The following is a 6,356-nucleotide window of genomic DNA, read 5'->3' as shown; positions in this document are numbered from 1 at the left end:
GAAAGAAAGAAAGAAAGAAAGAAAGAAAGAAAGAAAGAAAGAAAGAACAATAAAATGCATCACCAGGGAAGTAGCAGGACCAAATCAAGGGGAAAATTTCAGACAAATGATCAGCAAATACCTCCTGCCAGTGAGCTCTATTAGACAGCAAGGCATCCCCAAGGTATGGGGTAGAAGCTCCATTGCTTGGGACGTACAGAACAGACAGGATAGGAGAACTAAATAATATATGGCTGGGAACAGTGGGACAGTAGCAGAGACAGTTGACTAGATGCAGACACCTTTTTCCCCAGGAGACACGAAGGAGGCTGAGTTCAGCTGGGATGCTGGAGTTAGCGGTCCCCAGACTTAGCTGTCCAAGGGCAGATGGAAGGGAATTCTCAGTGTAGGGGCCCTTGGCTCTGGAGTTTGGATGGTTGACCTATAGGACATGGTGCAAGAGCCATCTTGGATACCATGGGGATGAGCCCGGTGTGCCCTGGACTAGGTGTACTCATCTTTCAGTGCTCCCTGGAGACCTCTTGCAGCCCAGCCTAGTCCTCGGTGCTTTTAACCCAGGCGCTCCGGGATGTATGCTCACTAGTACTTTGTCCAGTCTAGTTTTAACACTGCAGGCAATTAGGCGCCCACCCTGACTGTCTATCCATCCACGTTAGATATTTCCCAGGGGCCCCAACACCATGTTACCTAGGAGCCACTTTCCTTGAGCTACTTCCTATTCTACAGCCGACGTGAGTGTGCCATTGAGAAATCTGTCCCTGGCTATTCCCACCAGCAATCATGCCTTTGCTGGGTGAAAAGCAGCAGCATTTTACATATTTGTTAATATTTGTAAATCAATGGCAAAATGGACAATACTCCATTTGGGGGGGGGGAAGCGCTTCTGGGGATATCATGAAGAATTCAAGTCAAAGGAAAAACAATTGTGCCTGCCTTGGGGACTATGATCTTCCACCAGCTTCACTGATTGAGAAATTTGTTTCCTCCATGCAGTTGTAACACACGGTACTAAAATAAAGAAGAAAGTCTGAAGTTGTCACAGACTCTATTCTCAATTGCACACAGACTGGATACAGCAGCCAAGGATGGAGTCACTAGGGATACCAATACATTCCCCATGGCAAGCTCATTATCTCCAGCACCAGCTCCCTCCTCAGAAACTGTCCCAGAGCCCGTAACTAACTTGGATCCACACAAAGCATTTTCAAGGTGAAACTCTAGTCTATGCTGGAGACACTGTAGCTTTAACAGAGTAAGGGAGAGAGAGAGAGGAAGGGAATATGCTGCATAATAGGAGAGCAATGAAATTAATGTCAAATAAGTTTAGAATCAATGAAAGGAGATATTTAATCTCAGAGCACTTGTGTTAACGTGTGGAACTGGCTGTTGCAGGGATTCAGAGAGTCAAATGTTGTTGGTGGGTTTTAACGAGGGCTGGATCATGGATCAATAACATTCACATAAACACATATTTCACGGTGCAAACTGATCCCTGCAAGAGGGTCAGGAAGGAATTCTTCATAGATTTGTATATTCCAAGGCCAGAAGGGACTGTTGTGATCATCCAGTCTGACCTCTTTTCTTCGACAGGCCAGAGAACATTCCCAGAATAATTCCTTTTGAATTAGAGCATAGCTTTTACCAAAAAAAATAAAAATAAAAAAATCCAGTCTTGATTTAAAAATTGCCTGTGGTGGTGAATCAATCACCATCCTTGATAAATTGTTCCAATGGTTAATTACCCAAACTGTTAAAAATGTACATCTTATTTCCAGTATGAATTTGTCTCGCTTCAACTTCCAGCCACTGGATCTTCTTGTACCTTTCTCTGCTAGACTGAAGAGCCCATCAGCAAATATTTGTTCCCGTGCAGGTACTTACAGACTGTGATCAAGTCAGCCGTTAACCTTCTCTTTGTTAAGTTAAATAAATTGAACTCTTTGAGTCTATCACTATGAGGCATATTTTCTAATCCTTTAACCATTTTCATGGCTCTTCTCTGAATCCTCCCCAACTTATCAACGTCTTTCTTCAATTGTGGGCACTGGTACTGGATACACTATTCCAGGAGCGGTTACACCATTGCCAAATACACAGCTTCTTCCTTTACCATGTCCAGCATGACAATGAACTAAGTGTATAATCTTGTGCTCAAGGCACTGGACTGGGTCTCCGGAGACCTAGTTCAATTCCATGCTCTGCCACAACTTCCTGTGGGACCTCGGGCAAGTCACTTAGTCTCTCTGTGCCTCTGTTCCCCATCTGTACAATGGGGATAATAGCACTGCCCTACCTCACAGGGGCATTGTCAGGATAAAGCCATTGAAGACTCAGGTGCCCAGAAACTATAGTAATAGAGCTATGTATGTGCCATTGATCGGCCGCATGTAGAGAACCTAGCTCAATGGGGCGCTGATCTTGGTTGTGTCACAAACCACAGCCAAGATTTTCAAGAGATCAGCACTGGGCACAAACTAAAAATCAGACCCCTTTGAAGTGTTCCAGGTTGATCACCCAAAATCCCCGGTCATCCATGAAAAACTTGGCTAACCATAACAGGGAGTGGGGCTACATGAGAAGGGGATCACTTTCCTTTAAAGAATGAACGAGCAACCAGAGCAGTATGCTAGACTTGACAGACCAGTCATTGCCGGTTCATAAGAGGAGCGTAACAGATTTTCACCAAAAGATTTCAAATAGAAGTGCTTCCCTTCCCCTTCCCCCTTTGCATTAGTTTCCCTGTCATATGCAAATATTAAATCATGGCATAAAATTAGAGAGCGGTTTATTTATTTAAGTAGCGTGAATTCATCTCGCCTTTTAAAAAGAAATACATTTGCGGGGCTGGGGGAGAAAGAAAGAGACACTTCAGCTTTGTTAAATAATACCAAAAAAAAAAAAAAGCCACTTGAAAAAAAGCTGCTGAGAAACACCCCATTATCGGGAGGTGTTTAAAATGCGGAGAGTAGGTTTGAACGGTTCCCGAGAAGCACGACTGTCAGATAGAATGGGGGCCAGAAGGTTAAAACACAGCCATCATAACCTTTATTACTTCATTTTTGCGAAGCCATTAACCCATAGGAGGGATCCCAGATGTGCCCCAGCAACAGCAACTGGAGTGAAATTCAATCCTCGCATCAGAACCTAATTTATGATCAACCTGCCAGGAGGAGATGGGGGGCGGGGGGGAGTCAGAGAGTGGCATTTCCGCATGGCAATATTGCGAGGAGACAGAAAGCAGCACATTTGGGATGAGAAAAGTGTGCGTTAAAATCTTTCTCCAACCCCCTACTTACCCCCCCACACAACTGGAGCAGATGTGGATGGAGGCAGCGCTGCTGTTGGTAAAGGGCCTTCCTGAGTGATGTCAACTCCTAGGGGCAGGTGAACACCACAGAGATCCCTGTTTAGTGCTACTGAAATAGGACTAAAAATGATCTAGAGAACTCAGCTGGGATCAGGACCCCAGTGTTCTAGGCGCTGTGCAGACATATAGGGAGAGAGAGTCCCGGCCCTGAAGAGCTTACAGTCTAAACAGACAAGACAGGGTGGGTGGGGAAACAGAGGCATCGAGAAGGAAAGGGATTTTCCCACAGTCACATTGCAAGACAGTGATAGAGCAAGAAACAGAACCCAGGTCTCCTGAAACTCGGTCTAGTGTCCCATCCATTATGTCAGGTTGGCTTTATTCCATCTACTCTCCCTGCCTGTGTCTCTTCTTCCACATTATCTCCCATATGCAACACCCATCCAGCCCGGTTTGTCAGGCCACTCTGGGTGCCCCCCATGCCGTAAGCATCATGTGACCATGTGGCATCTTCACAGCTTGATGCATCACCACCACCACCCAGGGATGCTGTGTTACAATCAACCATCAAAATAAATTCACAGCCTTAATTGGTCTACAGGCTAGAAGCCTGATCCCAACAAGGTGCTGAACACCTCCTGGGAGATGCTGAGCATCCTGCACTCCGCCTGACTTCACGGGGAGCGAAGGGTGGCTCGTCACCATAGGCTTGCAGGATGTAGGAGAGGCCAATGGGCATTGTGACTGTCCCAGCTTTTTAACTGGCTGCATTGTCACTGGCACCCTGGGTTGCTGCTGACATTGTGACTTCCACAGAATCTATTTCTCTTTTAAATGCACCCCTAAGTATTCTTCCTGATCTTTTAGCAGATTAAAGTACATTTGTAATGACAAAGGGAATCAATCATTTACAGGTGTATGCATGCTATGTTGTTGACAGGACTTCTTGCTTTCACAGCCATGTAAGTTTCATGCTGCTCAACGTTTTCCTAGGCAGGGCACTACTACTGAGGTTTCACATGCCCGTAGGCCGAGGCTGGGTGGGTTATTTTCACTGGGTGATCTCACAGCAGTCACACTAAACTCCTTCATACTCAGCTCAGTAACGGCACGTGCATAATGCCAGGGATGCTTAAATCGACTCCAGTCAACTGGCTCCCGGTCCCGTCACACATCCAGCCTCTACAGATTAGAAGAGCTGCCCAGACATCTCGCTTTCTCAACCACGTCAATGCAAACACGAGGATCCCGTTGCACTGCAGAACCCGCCCAAGATAAGATTAAAATCCCCAAACCCTCTATGGAACCACATCAGGACCCTTACACTCCACTTCAATGCTGAGGCTCAATGGAAAGCCGTGTGGAACGTTTTGACGCTCAAAACAAACAGCTCGTCGCTGACCCTGCCAAGGAACCACCGGGTTTCGATTTCTGTCAGAAAGTCTGGTGCAGACTGAATCGCATCAGGACATCTCCTGGGAGATGTGAACAAACCCTCTTTAAATGGAAAATGAGGCATGCAATTGTGGTCACCAGGCACAAAGGATGGAGCACATCATAGCTGATTGTCCCCTTTGTTCTTTGGCTGGGGCCCTAAAGGACATTCACCACCTCACTGCTGCAGCAACGTACTAGCTATCAAATCTAGATATACATTTGTAATTGTTGCTCCCTACCCAAGCCATACAAAAGAAGAAGAACTGGGGTGAACAGAGAGTCTGTAGCAGATCAGGGAATTGAATCCAGGCCTCCTAAATCCTGAGCTGATGCCTTAACTACTGGACCATCCAGCAAGCAGTCTGATAACCATGGGATTGAAAGCTTGTCTACACAGTACAACTTTAATGCACACTAAGGAATTTTTTTAGTGCATGCCAGTACATGAGCCAGTTAGTAACACACTGGTGCACCTTAGAATCCACATCCCTCTAGAATCCTAGATTAGGGATGGAAGAGACCTCAGGAGGTCATCTAGTCCAATCCCCTGCTCAAAGCGGGACCAACACGAACTAAATCTAGTGGGCATTGCTACAGTGTGCAGACAAGCCCAGAGAGTCAAGATGAGAGGAAGACAAAGGAATATCCAGAGGTAACAAATGGGTGGCGACTCCAAAGGAGGAGCCAGTGGACAACCTAACAGTGAGGAGGGAGACCTGAAATGACAGAACATCCTGAGGAGACAAGGGCAAAGGAAGTTCAGGTAAGGAGGCAATGGACTCTCTGTAAAGAGATAAAGGGGATGAAGGCAGCCTAGGCATGTCCACAGGAAAGGAGGACAAGGACATTTGAGGTGATGAGGTCACACACTGTCCATAGGAGACAAGAGGCATGACACTACAGCACACGGAAAACAAGAGAAAAGTCAAGGCGTAAGTTACCTTCAAGGAGACGGTAGGCCGTACCCCAACCCCAAAGTGAACATTTGGAGAAGTTCAATTCCTTTCTAAACCCCCTTTACTCTCCCCTTCCATAATGCCCTTCCATGCTCCCCACTTGCCATTTTTCTTCCACCACTCCATGTCCTGGATGGGATCGAAGGCAGAAGAGCGGAGGCAAGTGCAGGGAAAGGCTGTCCTCCCAGCACGACAGGCAGCAGTCAGTGCTGTGAAGCAGACAGACAGCAAGGTTTCCAGCCCACTCCCACTGGCCGCAATGGAGTTGCACCTGCTTAGATCAAGGTTGAATTGAGTCCACAGCATTTGGATGGTTTAAAGAAGCACCCAACTAAATCTATCTTCCATAGGGTTACCATATTTCAGCAAGCAAAAGAAAGGACGAGAAGACCCATGCCCTAGCCCCGCCCCCGTCCTGCCCTAGCCCCGCCCCTCCCACTTCCCGCCCCCCTCAGAACCCCCAACCCTCCCCCCCCGCTCCTTTTCCCCTGACTGCCCCCTCCTGGGACCCCTGCCCCTAACTGCCCCCCAGGACTCCACCCCCTACCTAAGCCTCCCGTCCCCTGACTGCCCCCTCCTGAGACCCTCCCCCCATCCTAACTGGCCCCCTAGGACCCTACCCCCTACCTGTACCCTGATTGCCCCAACCCTTATCC

General features: G+C 47.5%; 1 protein-coding gene across 1 annotated transcript in view; it reads right to left on the bottom strand.

Moving 5' to 3' along the window:
• PLXNA4 (plexin A4) overlaps positions 1-6,356 on the bottom strand; it is a 568,109-nt gene that overhangs the window by 536,811 nt on the left and 24,942 nt on the right. The gene's annotated exons all lie outside the window — the stretch shown is intronic.

Source organism: Terrapene carolina, unplaced genomic scaffold (assembly GCF_002925995.2).
Source record: "Terrapene carolina triunguis isolate 2854851 unplaced genomic scaffold, T_m_triunguis-2.0 Scaffold68, whole genome shotgun sequence".
NCBI classification, from domain to species: domain Eukaryota; kingdom Metazoa; phylum Chordata; order Testudines; family Emydidae; genus Terrapene; species Terrapene triunguis.
The sequence above is the reverse complement of the archived record's forward strand: the minus strand, read 5'-3'. Positions and strand labels throughout refer to the sequence as shown.